Below are 12,839 nucleotides of genomic sequence, written 5' to 3'. Positions count from 1 at the left end.
CTAAAAAGGATTCCTCTGACTCAGTCAGCTGGACAAATATTACTCTAACACCCAGTGTTCAACACCCAGGTAATCCCCAGTGGTGGAGAGTGTAGCCAAGCTCTGGTAATCAGTCCTCCTGCCCTTTATGTGGAAAATTGGAAAAAGGGTCTGCCTAACTGGGTGGCAGAGGAGTGGGATAAAGAGGACAGGAAGGGATGAAATGCAGAGAATAGAAGAAAGGTGGGGATGGAGAATTTTATAAAGTATAGAAAAAAATCTTTGGAAACAGCCAGTTTTCCTGAGTCAGTCAGCTGTGCTGTCAGACACTGTCACCAGCTTTGGGCCAACCCTTAGTCTTGTTCCAGTCCTGAATATACTATATAATTTTAAATCACTTTGTATTTGTCATCCTAAAAGCAAGGGGACCTTCTGCTTTTGCACACAAAATGAATGAAAAATGCATTTGTGCCATAGTTAAATATAAGATATCTTACAAGATATAAAATATGGAGGGACAGCTTGCTCTAAGGGGACACTACTACTCTGAAATCTCCAAACTCAGGCTCTATTCCTAGCTTGTTTATTAATTTATCATTAATATATTCATCTATTTGTTCATTCAGTCAACGAATATTTATCAAGAGCTCTCCATGTGCTAGGCATCATGCTAAACACTAAGAATTGTACAGTAAACAAGACCAACACAGTTCATCCCCTCAAGGAGCTCCTCACCCAGTGGAAGAGAAAAACGATAAACAAAATGTGAATGATTATGCAGTTTTAGTTTTTATAAGTGCTATGGAGGAGACAAAAGCTGCTGGGAAAATGTTTGGTGGTTGTATGTTTTCCATGCAGAATCAAGCAAGGTTGTCCTGAGGTCTGAACTGGCTCTGCCACTGGATCATATGTACGACTATTCTACTGGGCAAGTCCCTTCAGACTTATGAGGCCTCAGTTTGCCTATCTGTGAAATGGTAAGGCTGCACTCATGCACATGATGGTCTCTTCATTACATATGATCCTTATGTATTTACTACACTGACTTTTGTACCTGTGAGTATATATAAATACTGTGTGTGTGTATATAATCCATTATCAAATGCATTTAAGGAAACCATCACAGAAAATAGGGTCGACCTTTCTCGGTACAGAAACTACTGAGGCAACAGCTCTCCCCAGAGAACAATTTCTCCCCCTGGAATCTGGTCAAATGCCTGACTCCAGCCCCCAACAGGACCATCTCTGGGTTGGCAGCTTGCAAATTTTCTTCCCCCAGCCAAAAGCATATTTCACCAGCATGCAGGCAAGAGTGACAGAATGGGGTTAGGACGTGGAGAAGAGTGACATGGTTTTTTTCATCTGAGGCACTGCAGGGGAGGAGGTGGCGAGGAGCCAGTGCTGGTAGCTCTCTGGCATGAGGTAAACATGGATGCCTATGCGACGGGGGATGCTGGGGTTCATCAGGAGTAGAGGGGTTCAGAGTCTAGAGAGGGACTGTATCAGGAAACTCAGACTTGAGATCCAGCCTTGCAGTGAAATTTCTATGTAATTTTAGTCAAGTTGTGGACTTTCTCTGGGCCTTGGGTACCTCCTAAGTAATTAACCACTTCCTCTAGCTACCTAGATGATATTAACAGGAGGATACAAGTTAGATGATAAATGTGTTAGAGAGATAAATAATTACTTAAGACAGCCGTCTCTGCTTCTCATTAGCAAAGATACAGCTAAAACTTTGGCTCTGCAGGCCACCTTCAGTAAAGAGCCATATAATAGTGAGAAACCATTGTCTCTCAAGACTGCTATGATAATGCGTACTAAAGTGCTTTGTAAACTGTAAAGCACCATATCCATGTAAATCATTATTACAATTATAATAATTACTTAAAATTCCATTATGATTATTATGATAATAATAATTATGGTAAGTTAAATATTCTTAACTGGGTGGTTGGATGCACAGATGAATAATTGGAGAGATGGATGATAGGACACTCAAAAGTCACACACAAGCACCTCCCCTACCATCTAATAGACAATAGGAAAAGATCTTCTCTGTAACTCTTGTTATGGAGAAATCTGAGATAAACTAGCTCTCTATAAACTCTACTACACGAGTTGAAATGTGATAATGGTAAACAAAATGCCAATAATTTAAATGAATGGTGCAGAGCATTTTAGTAAATATTTAGTCATGGGGTACTCGCAAGATAACAAATCAGCTCAGAATGGTGTTATTATTCCTTTTGGCAGATACAAAGACTAAGGCAACGGAGGTTAAGGGTTTGACTACTAACCACAAGGTTTTAGAGAAAGAAGGAAGAAAAGATTAGGTGTTCTTGCTTCAAAACCAGGACTCCCTCAAAGGTAACTTATGGGATGGGACAAAATATTTGCAAATCACATCTCTAATAAGGGGTTAATATTCAAAACCCCTACAACTCAACAGTGAAAAAACAACCCAATTTAAAAACGGGCAAAGGACTTAAATAAACATTTCTCCAATGGTCAATAGTTGTACAAAAAATATCAACACTAATCATCAAGGAAATGCAAGGCAAAACCACAATAAGGTATCACTTCATACTTGTTATAATGGGCATTAACAGAAAAAAAATCAATAACCAGTGTTGGTGGGGGTGTGGACAATAGGAAATCCTTGTGCATGGTTGGTAGGAATGTAAAATGGTATAGCTACTATGAAAAAAAGATTCTGGAGATTCCTCAGAAAATTAAAAATAGATCTACCATAAGATCCAGCAATCCCACATCTGAGTATTTATCCAGAAGAACCAAACACAGGTTCTTGAGAAGATCTATGTACTCTCATGTTCATAACAGGATGATTCACAATAGCCAAGAGCTAGAAACAACCCAACATGTCTATCAACAGATGAATGGATAAAGAAAATGTGGCAAACACACATGATGAAATACTATTCAGCCATAAGAGGAAAGAAATCTTGTTACATGCTACAACATGGATGACCCTTGAGGATATTAGGCTAAGTGAAAAAAGCCAGTTTCCAGAAGGACGAATAACACATGATTCCACTTATATGAGGTATGTGAAGTAGACAAACTCATTGAGGCAGAAAGTAGAATGGTGGTTATCAGGGGCTGGGAGGAAGGAGAAAAGGGGCGATGACGTTCAGTAGATATATAGGTTCAATCATGCAAGATGGATAGTTACAGAGATCTGTAAAACATTGTATTTGTAGTTAACAATACTGGTCCCTCTAAAAGTCAAGAGAGTAGATATCATGTGCTTTTTACCACATTAAAAAAAGAATAGCAACAAAAAACAACAAAACAAAACAAGGCTCTCTCCACTGCTATTCTCATTTTGTGATCAATTATCCACACTTTATTATGTCTTGTGTTGAAGTACAAGGCCTATCTTGGCAAACAACAACAACAAAAGCTATCTTTCTAAGAAGTCTAGAGTCATATATTACAATTGCTATCCTTTCAGGCATAAAATCATAAACCACCAACACTAGAAAAAACTTAGACACAGGCTAACTAATCTCCCATTTGATAAATGAGAAACCTAAGGACCAAAGCTGGTGAGACTTGAATAGGGCCCAATAGCAAATTAATAAGTTAAATTCTAACTCAGCTTTCATTCCTAGACCAGTATTTTGTCTAGAGAAGTCGTTTACAACCTAGTTATATTTCAAGACCACTTGAGAACATAGAATATAAATGCCTTGATCCTAGCAGAGTTACTGGATCCAAAATCTCTAGGGGTGGGCTAAGAACCAATATTTAAAAAGCTTCCCTGGTGATTCTAATTTAGGCAGTCTTCCGATTGACGTTCATCATTCTGGTTAAGCCAAACTATTGGTTCGTATCTAGTACATTCTATCTAATGGAAAGCAAAAGGTACATTAGTCCAGCTGATGCGAATCTATCTTGAGATGGCCTCCCTAAAAGGATAGGAAAGGATTATCTCACATAAATATCAATTCTGTTTTGAGAATAACTGGATAGTCATGAGTTCATCAATGGCTGAATATTCACTGTCTGTGAAATAACCATGAATGATTCTTCTGTGAGGACATCCTCTAGCTATACAGCCCAAAAATGATGTTTCTTAAGTCAAGCTCCAAACTTCAGGCTTTTTGGAATGGAAGATTAATAATTTTCACTCCATTTGGCCCACTGAATTAGGATCCTGAGCAGCTAGCTGGCAACAAAACAAAGAGCCCTCAGAAGGTCTTGCCCTTCCCACTGTAGTGAAAGGTGCGGCCCACAGGTTGTCCCTGCTAATACCAGGAGAGTATAAGACAGGGAATACCCAAGGCGGTCAGGTTCACTCAATCATCAAAAATTTATTAAGAAGGAAACTTTCCATTTGTTGAATTTTCGCTCTGTCCACATTTTAAATCCATCATTCCCTCAGCCCCTATAGTGTTGCCTTCACTGTGTTTTATGATCAGGGACATGGCCCCCCACACAAAGTGGACAGTAAGTGATGAAGCCGCCATCCAACCACAGGTCCCTATGACAACAAAGCCTGGGTTCCCCTAACCACTGTGCCATGGTGGGTCCCAGAGGGAAATGTCTGTGTCTCCATTACTGCCTCCATTCCCAAAGAGCTAAGAGTTCAGCTGGGAGACAAGACATGAACACAGAAAAAGTATCCCCTTTGAAAGGTTGCTGAAATATGAAAAACATAACTTATCACCTATGTATTAGTCAATTCACTGCTCTCCCTTGACTTTTGGTTTTCTTATATTTTTCAGGGTAGTGTTAAAAAGTTAGTGTCATTGTTATGAATCCAGTATCTAATAGTATCTAATAGTCTTGATCTGAAACGTGGCTCTTTTTCCACCAACTACAGATCTAAATTCTTTCTGCAATAGCGTTTGGGGCAAAAAGCGGCATTAGCTGAACAATAGCCACACCTCCAGGATCCTGTTAGTCTTCTTTAACATATGAAATCCTTTTAGAAACTTCCTTTATCTCTATCCACATCCCCAACTTAAAACTACATAATCAATCGCTCCACATAATCTCAGTGCAGCTCTTTCTACCCACATGTCCTGTTCCCATGCTTTAATAAAAACACCTTTGTGCAAAAAAATAAAAAAAAATAAAAAAAATAAAAGCCTTTAGGGGCAGATGTGTTTCCAAATATCATATATGTGCGGCTGTGGGGGCAGGGTTAGGAAAGTAAAATACAAATACAACCCCCCAACCCTAGCAAGGTCTGGAGACGCTCTCAAGAATAAAACACAAATATTTCTGCAGCAAAATATATGAATATTAACCTTAAGTAAATTAAATAATTATAGTCTGATGTCAGGTCAGATCAAGCTTTGCCACAAAATCAGTTACATGTCAGATGAAGTTTTGCTGACAAATTTCAGAAAAAAATAAATTTTCTTTTTTTTTTTAAGAATTTTATTTATTTATTTGACACAGAGACAGAACAAGCAGGGGGAGCAGCAGGCAGAGGGAGAGGGAGAAGCAGGCTCTTCACTGAGCAGGGAGCCTCACGTGGGGCTTGATCCCAGGACCCTGAGATCATGACCTGAGCTGAAGGTAGACGCTTAACCAACCGAGCCACCCAGGTGATGAGGGAGTATAAAGCTGGCTGAAGACAAAGCATATAATAAAAAACATTAAAAAAAAAAAAAAAAAAGAAGCTCAGACTTAGTTTGCTTGAGTGGATCTATGGCAGCTGGATTTTTTAAAGTGCACCGGTTACTTCTGATGGTTTCAGATCTGTACTGCTTAATATGGTAGCCATTAGCTATGTGTAGCTCTTTTAATTTTGATTTTAATTAATTAAAAGTATTTAAAATGAAAAAAAAAAAAAGACAAAGCATAAGCTGACACCCTGCAACCTACAGCCCCCCCCCCCCCCCCCCCCCCGTCCCCCCGCTTCTTGGGTGAGACATGTGTGAAGTTCTTCCAGAAGCCCTCAACCATCTTAATGCTAATACCTTACTAGAGCGGTAAACAACCTTAACCTGACAATGGCAAGGCCTCTGGTATCCTGTGAGTCTTCTTTAACATATGAAAGTACTTTCTCAACCTCCCTTTTTCCTTACCTCCCCCAACCCCATAGTATATAATCAGCCACCCCTCAAAACTCTTTCTGCCCGCGGGTCCTGTCCCCGTGCTTTAATAAACCACCATTTTGCACCAAAGACGTCTCAAGAATTCTTTCTTGGTCGTCAGCTCTGGACTCCACCCCACTGAACCTCACCTATATCCCAAAACCTCATCACAGGCGCCCCCCCAAAAAAATAACTGTTCATTTCAAATTTGTTTCGACTTAACCAACTGAATCTGTAACTGTTAACCATAAGAAATTTAACTAATATCTTTGTATTTCTGTTTCCATTTGTAAAATGAATATAATATATGTGCATACTTCACAAGGCTTTGTTTGGATTAAGTGAATTAATGCAAGTAAGTCACTTAGAGTAATCTTTCATAGTAATTACTCATAAATACCCACTACTGTCATTTTTATTATCCCTTATGTCTCTTGTGCTTCTGGTATTCCATGAGTCTAAGTAATCAAATAATGTTTAAATAAATTTTAAGTTCACTGTAGAAGAGATTTCATGATGCATGATCTTATGGATAACTGCCCTAAGAATTTTATAGAACTACATTGCTGAGGTGCCTCATAATAGAAAGCTGACCACCACAAATGCGGTAGTCAAAAGAAGGTTTCATAGATGAATCAAGATTTAAGGTAAACTTAAAAGTAAGTGGGATTTTGATAGCTAAAAAGGAAGGGAATGTCACCAGTTAAAAAGTGGCAAGAGATGTACTGTTGGTGGGAATGCAAACTGGTGCAGCCACTCTGGAAAACAGTATGGAGGTTCCTCAAAACAGTATGGAGGTTCCTTAAAAACAGAACTATCTAAAATCCAGCAATTGCACTACTAGGTATTTACCCAAAGGATACAAAAATAAAGATTCGAAGGGGTACATGCACCCCGATGTTTATAGCAGCATTATCTACAATAGCCAAACTATGGAGAGAGCCCAAATGTCCATCAACTGATGAATAGATGATATGATATATATATACATATATATATATATATATATACTAAGCAAATATATGAGTACTATGCTAAGCAAAATAAGTCAGAGAAAGACAAATACCATATAATTTCACACATATGTAGGATTTAAGGAACAAAACAGGTTAAAAAAAGGAAACAAAACAGATGAACATACGGGAGGGGGAAGAAGAAGGGGGGGGGAACAAACCATAAAAGACTCAAAGACAGAGAACAAACAGGGTGGATGGAGGAAGGTGGGTGGGGCATGGGCACTAAGGAGGGCACTTGTGATGATGAGCACTGGGTGTGTACATAAGTGATGAATCACCAAATTCTACTCCTGAAACCAATATCACACTGTATGTTAACTAACGAGAATTTAAATAAAAATTTGAAGAAAAGAGAAAGAGAGAAAGTTATATAGGTTGGATGAAACTTGAATGCCAGGATGAGGATTTGGCTCCCAAAGGAAGTATGGGTGACGTATTTTTGAGGTATCTCTTACTCCGCAGGTTCCCTGTGACATCAGTGAAAAATACATTTTGCCTCCCCGCAGCAATGAAAATAGAATTCTTTCACTGTTTGTCTCTTCCCTGCTCTTCTTCTCTCCTTCCTTTCTCTTCCTCTGTTCTTCATCTGCATTCCCACTGTCCTTTTCTCCAACATACATCTCCACATTATCATCACCCCGAAGTGGTTTGTAGGAGGCCAAGTGCTGTAAGTTAGGAGGAGCGATATGGCAGCTTATCTCTGCATCTGAACGTCCTCTCAACTCCAAGGAGGAAAGGGACCAAATAAACCCAATCTATTACTTTCACCACGTGCCACACAGTACAGAGCATATAATCGGTGCCAAATAAATTATTCCCCTTGGCAAGTCAACAGGGCGAGAGTGTGACGAGCCTGTAGCCCGGCTGGGACACAGGTTACACTGAGACAAAGCTTTGGAAAGAGCCGTATATCAAAATAATGACCTAAGATGTCAATGAGGGACTCATGTCCTTTCAGGTAGGTGGTTTTAAATAATTCAAAATTCATAGAAGCTTTGCTGGGAGTGAAAATTCAGTCTCTCACTTAAAGAGTCGGATCTGAATCTGCTAAGAAATATTTGTGTTTAATTAGTACTGCTCCAGACCTTGCTAGGGATAGAGGGTATTATATGAGAGTTGTATGTTACTTTCCTAACAAGGCTCACCATTATCAATATCTACCGTAATGGCATCCTTCGCTTACTTAGCTCTTGTCATCTTCTGCTAACAGGAAATTTGTGATAACGTGAAAGTGGTAAGTTAATATTTGAAACATCTGATATAAGTGTTAATAGGTATAATAATAATAATACTGGTTTTCATTGACCACTGTTTCACACCTATGAGAGAGGCAGGGCACTAAACATCATGTATCGCCTAATTAAAATCTTACAACAATCCTACAAAGTTAGTAAAATACCTAAAATACCAAAGTTGGTATTATTACACCGATTTTACTCTTGAAAAAACTGAGGCCCCACAAAACTGATAAAATTTCCTAGGGCTAAATAGCTGGTAAGTGTTGGAACAGGATCATTCTGACTTCAGTTTAACTTAAGTCAAAAGCTAAAATGCCTCCTATATAAAAGCCAAGTTTATTAAACAAAATAGCATTTTAACATTTTGGGGGGAAATGTTTAAGAAACCTTAAAGAAAATTATTTTTCACACATTCTCATATATATTGGGTGCACCTGCACTTATATTTTTAATTATATGTTCATTCCATAACATTCCCATCTGTTACTTCAATGAAATTAACCAAGGAGATCCACTTATTTAGACTGGTTTTAGTAGGTAATAGAAAACTGCAAGTCTCTGTGTTTCCTAATTCGGGCTAGTCTTCTCATTTAGTGTGAAATTGCTCTAAAATCTTCAGAGGAGGGAGAGTCCTGGAACTAAATATATGATGTCCACTGCCTTAGCAAACATTCTTCACACGTCCATGGAAGGTACTAATTTGAATTAGCTAGTTCCAGATTTGTGAGTCTCTCCTACTTCTTACTCTGATATTCCTAAACCCACCAGATGTAAACAAAGGTGATTTACTGTTAATTCTCCAAGCTTCTAAAAAGCCAATGATGGGGGACTGACTATAAAATGTCTTTTCTTCATTAAAGTAGTGCTGGGACATCCTTGTTCTGTGATTAGGAAGATGGTTACATGGTGATTAAACTGTGCATTATTAAACAAAGGGGCATTTTTTGCTAGTGTAAGAACAGGGAAAAGAAAACAGAATTAAGATATCTAGTTTCTAGTTCATCTTAGATCTGCCACCAAATGGCCAACTTCGGGCAAGTCTCTTTCCTTTCTCTAGGCCAGGGTTTTTCCATAAAAGCAGCTGAGATGTTTGATAGATACTTTGTGAATGAATGCTGGAATAAATGCACACATGAAGAATAAACATAGCTAACCTCCAAGGTGCTATCAGCTCTACATCTCAGGAAGACCAGGTTTCTTCCTCTGGCTGAACAGTTGTTTCAGGACCATGACTGTGGAAGAACCATGGCTGGTGTTGAAAGAACCTGGAATGGATTTATTCTCCTGTGTCTGACTTTAACTTGGAGAAAGGTCTACAATTCCAAGGACTTCTATTCAGAGATTAAGAATTGTAATATCCCGAAATAGCAGCATTGACACAGACAGACCATTTAATCGAAGTTCATCAGAACATTAGCATCTCCAAGGGAATCTCTGATGCTTTAAATCAAGGCAGAAATGGGCATTTCAAGGTTCCTGGCTGGGCCACAGGCAGTCAGTAGGATCTCTGTACTCCCAATGAGATGACACAACCTACAAATCACTTTATTTCTATGTGGAAGGCCAGACTCTCATTCCTCTTCTAGGGCAAATGCCTGAGAAAGTTGCTTCAGCTTTGCTTTTGATCTGGCCCAGTTTAGAAGATGAATCAGCAGCTTTCCAAAGGGTATGGAAAAGCAGCTCCAATTTAAATCTTCCTCCACACCAGTCCCTGTTGGATGAGTTGAGCTCCCTAGGCTGAGGAGTCTTTGCAGAAAGTCTGACTTGATGGAACTTGCAGCTCGAATTTCCAGTCTTGATTACTTAGCCCTCATTTCTCAATGAGCAATCAATTGCAGTCAATTACAACTGGCCTGTGCCCAGAAGCTAGGCTTCTTGGAGTAACAGGCCTCAACAGGATAAAAGACAAAGGGAAAATGAAGTTCACGGAATCTACCTTGGTGAAGTCAAGTTGCCACTGTTTGAGGCTCTTAAATCCCTACTGAACAGTCGTGGGTTAGTTGACTTTAATATAAATATCATCCTGCTGCTCTAGTATTACTAAATTCAATTACAAAGAAGAAAAACAAACAAAAAAAGACATAGCAAATACAAATACAGGACTTTTAAAATTCAAGTAGGAAAGGATAACTTTTAAAAATTAAGTAGGAAAAAGGATAACTTTTAAGATAACTTGTTCCTACTTGCATCCTTGTGTCCATGCATGCATGCCTTTACTCATTCGTTCAACATATACTCATTATACCCAACACTGTGCAAGGGATATTTAAAGAGCCAGTTTCTGACCTCAAGAAGCTTAAAGTCTACAGGGATGGCTAAGTAAACATATAAAAATACAATGACAGCAATTCCTCTTTCTCCCTTTAATCCCAACATCTAATTTTCCACTAAACATACATTATAACTTTACTTCTTCCTTCTCTCTCTATCTCCACTACTTATTCCCCAGGGCAAATATCTATCACCTTTCGTCTGGGTTACTGAAATACCTCCTACCCCGTCTCCCTTAGTTTGCTATCATTTCTATCCTATAATCCATTGTGCACAAACAGTCAGAATAAACAACTGCTTTTTTAAAAACATCTATGAAAGCATATCACTTTAACCACTTAAAATGAGTAGATTCCTGCCTGATGCACTTAGAATCAACAGCCCCCAATGTTCTAGACAATTTTAACCTTATGAATTTCATCCTCTCTTACCCTTTCACTTGCCCCTTAGGCACCAGCTACACTGACCTTGTTTTGTTTTTTCATTGTCCTAAATCTTTGCATGACTTGCTCCTTCTTGTCATTCAAACTTGGACTTAAATGGCACATGCTCAGAGGTGGCCTTTCTTGACCAAACCGTCTAGAGTTGCCCTCTACGTACCCTATGCTTCATCACCAAGTTTGATTCTCTTTATGAAACTCATCTAATATATTTTTATTTGTGGATTATCCGTCTCCATGAGAACAGGAACCTTGTCTATCTTGTTTACCACTCCATTCACAGTGATTAGAACAGCATCTAGCAAGTAGTCAGAATAGCAAAGTTAAGCTTCAAGAGGGCAGAGAGTGTGTCTATCTTGCTCTAGCTGGTCCCCAATGGCGATATTGTAGGTGCTCCAAGAGTATCAGCTGAATGAGGTTTCTGAGAAAGATTCCTCATCCAAGATGATGGGTCACAAGCATGAAAGACATTCTGTGTGCCCCTCATCCAAGACGGTTGATCAATAAGCGTGGGCAAAACATCTTGCTCATAATAGATTCAAAGAGAATAATGACAGAGCAGAACCAAATAGGTCTGTATTTCCTTCTACTAATTTCTAGCCCATCCCCCCCAAAATGTGTCTCATTAAGAATCGTGGTATTCTCAAGGAAAGATCAAAGATTCTATCCTCAAATTACTCCCTCCAACATGTATAAGTCTGCATTGTGTTTGCGTGTAAACATATATGAATAATATATTTGTGTTCAACCAAAAGAGAGAGGCTATCTACACATGTAGGCAAAAATTGGTTTCTGATAAAAGTAACTGAAAAGTGCCCATTATCCCAGCCAAATATATAGATATCTCCCTAACCTCTCTTGGTGTCTGTAATATCCCATATTTCTTCATGACTCCAAGTTATCATATTAAAATCTCTCTTCTAAGATGAAAAAAAAATTATACAGGAGGATAATCCATGAAACGGATTCTTACCTTTGCACAGAAGTTTTCAATTTCTGAAGCACTGACAAATGTATCTCTCCTTTTTATCCTTGCACAGACTATCATTTCCATTTCACAAATGAGGAAACTGAGGTCTAGAAAGATGAAATGGTTTTTATAAAGTATAACAGCCGATTTATGAAAATCCAAGATCAAAACCTGGGTATTTTGGCTCAAAGGAGGGATCAAAGCATAGGACCCTAAACTGGTAGGTTTTGATCATGAAATAGTGATAGGACCTGGAAGCTGAGGTGCTATAGGAAGGTACAGGAGTGAGAGAGAAGCTTCTGTATATCCAAGCAATGGCCTTGGTTGGGGAGAAAATTTGCCCAGATCTGGGTAAAAAGCTTCCAGTGGTCATTTCCTTTCCAGGGCATCTGGCCTCCCAGCTATTCCTTCTCCACTGGGATTAATCCATCACCAGACCCAGAGCCATTTTCCAAGTTATTAATCATTTGGGAGCAGTGCTGCCTCAGCAAGAACCCAGCAAGGTGACTGCTAAAATTCAAGAGAGGACAAAAGAAAACTGGCGATGGGCAGTGAGACAGCCAGCCAGAGGAACTCAAGACAGACACAGCAGCAGAGTCAGAGAGACACCTCAATAGAGGTGTCAGGGACTGACATTTAAATAGGACAGTGAGCAAGTGAGCACGTAGGACTGCTGAACAATTTAAAATCATAATTCATCAACTCCTTCCCTACCCAATCCCTGTAGGATAATCCCTATTCTAGGTCTTGAAATCAGGCCATTCATTTCCAAACTGTGAAGATGAAGCCTTCAGTAGATGATGAAGTCAGAAATCTTCTCATGTAAAATTGAGTTGAAAATTCCCTGAAGT

General features: G+C 39.0%; 1 long non-coding RNA gene across 1 annotated transcript in view; it reads right to left on the bottom strand.

Annotated features, from left to right (window-relative positions):
- The window catches only part of LOC113263985 (uncharacterized), a 389,471-nt gene that overhangs the window by 15,259 nt on the left and 361,373 nt on the right, over nt 1–12,839 (bottom strand). Inside the window, exon 5 of the long non-coding RNA XR_008959222.1 lies at nt 11,992–12,095. This is a non-coding gene — a long non-coding RNA (uncharacterized LOC113263985). The remainder of the gene's footprint in view (nt 1–11,991; nt 12,096–12,839) is intronic.

Source organism: Ursus arctos, unplaced genomic scaffold (assembly GCF_023065955.2).
Source record: "Ursus arctos isolate Adak ecotype North America unplaced genomic scaffold, UrsArc2.0 scaffold_15, whole genome shotgun sequence".
Taxonomy (NCBI): Eukaryota; Metazoa; Chordata; class Mammalia; order Carnivora; family Ursidae; genus Ursus; species Ursus arctos.
The sequence above is the reverse complement of the archived record's forward strand: the minus strand, read 5'-3'. Positions and strand labels throughout refer to the sequence as shown.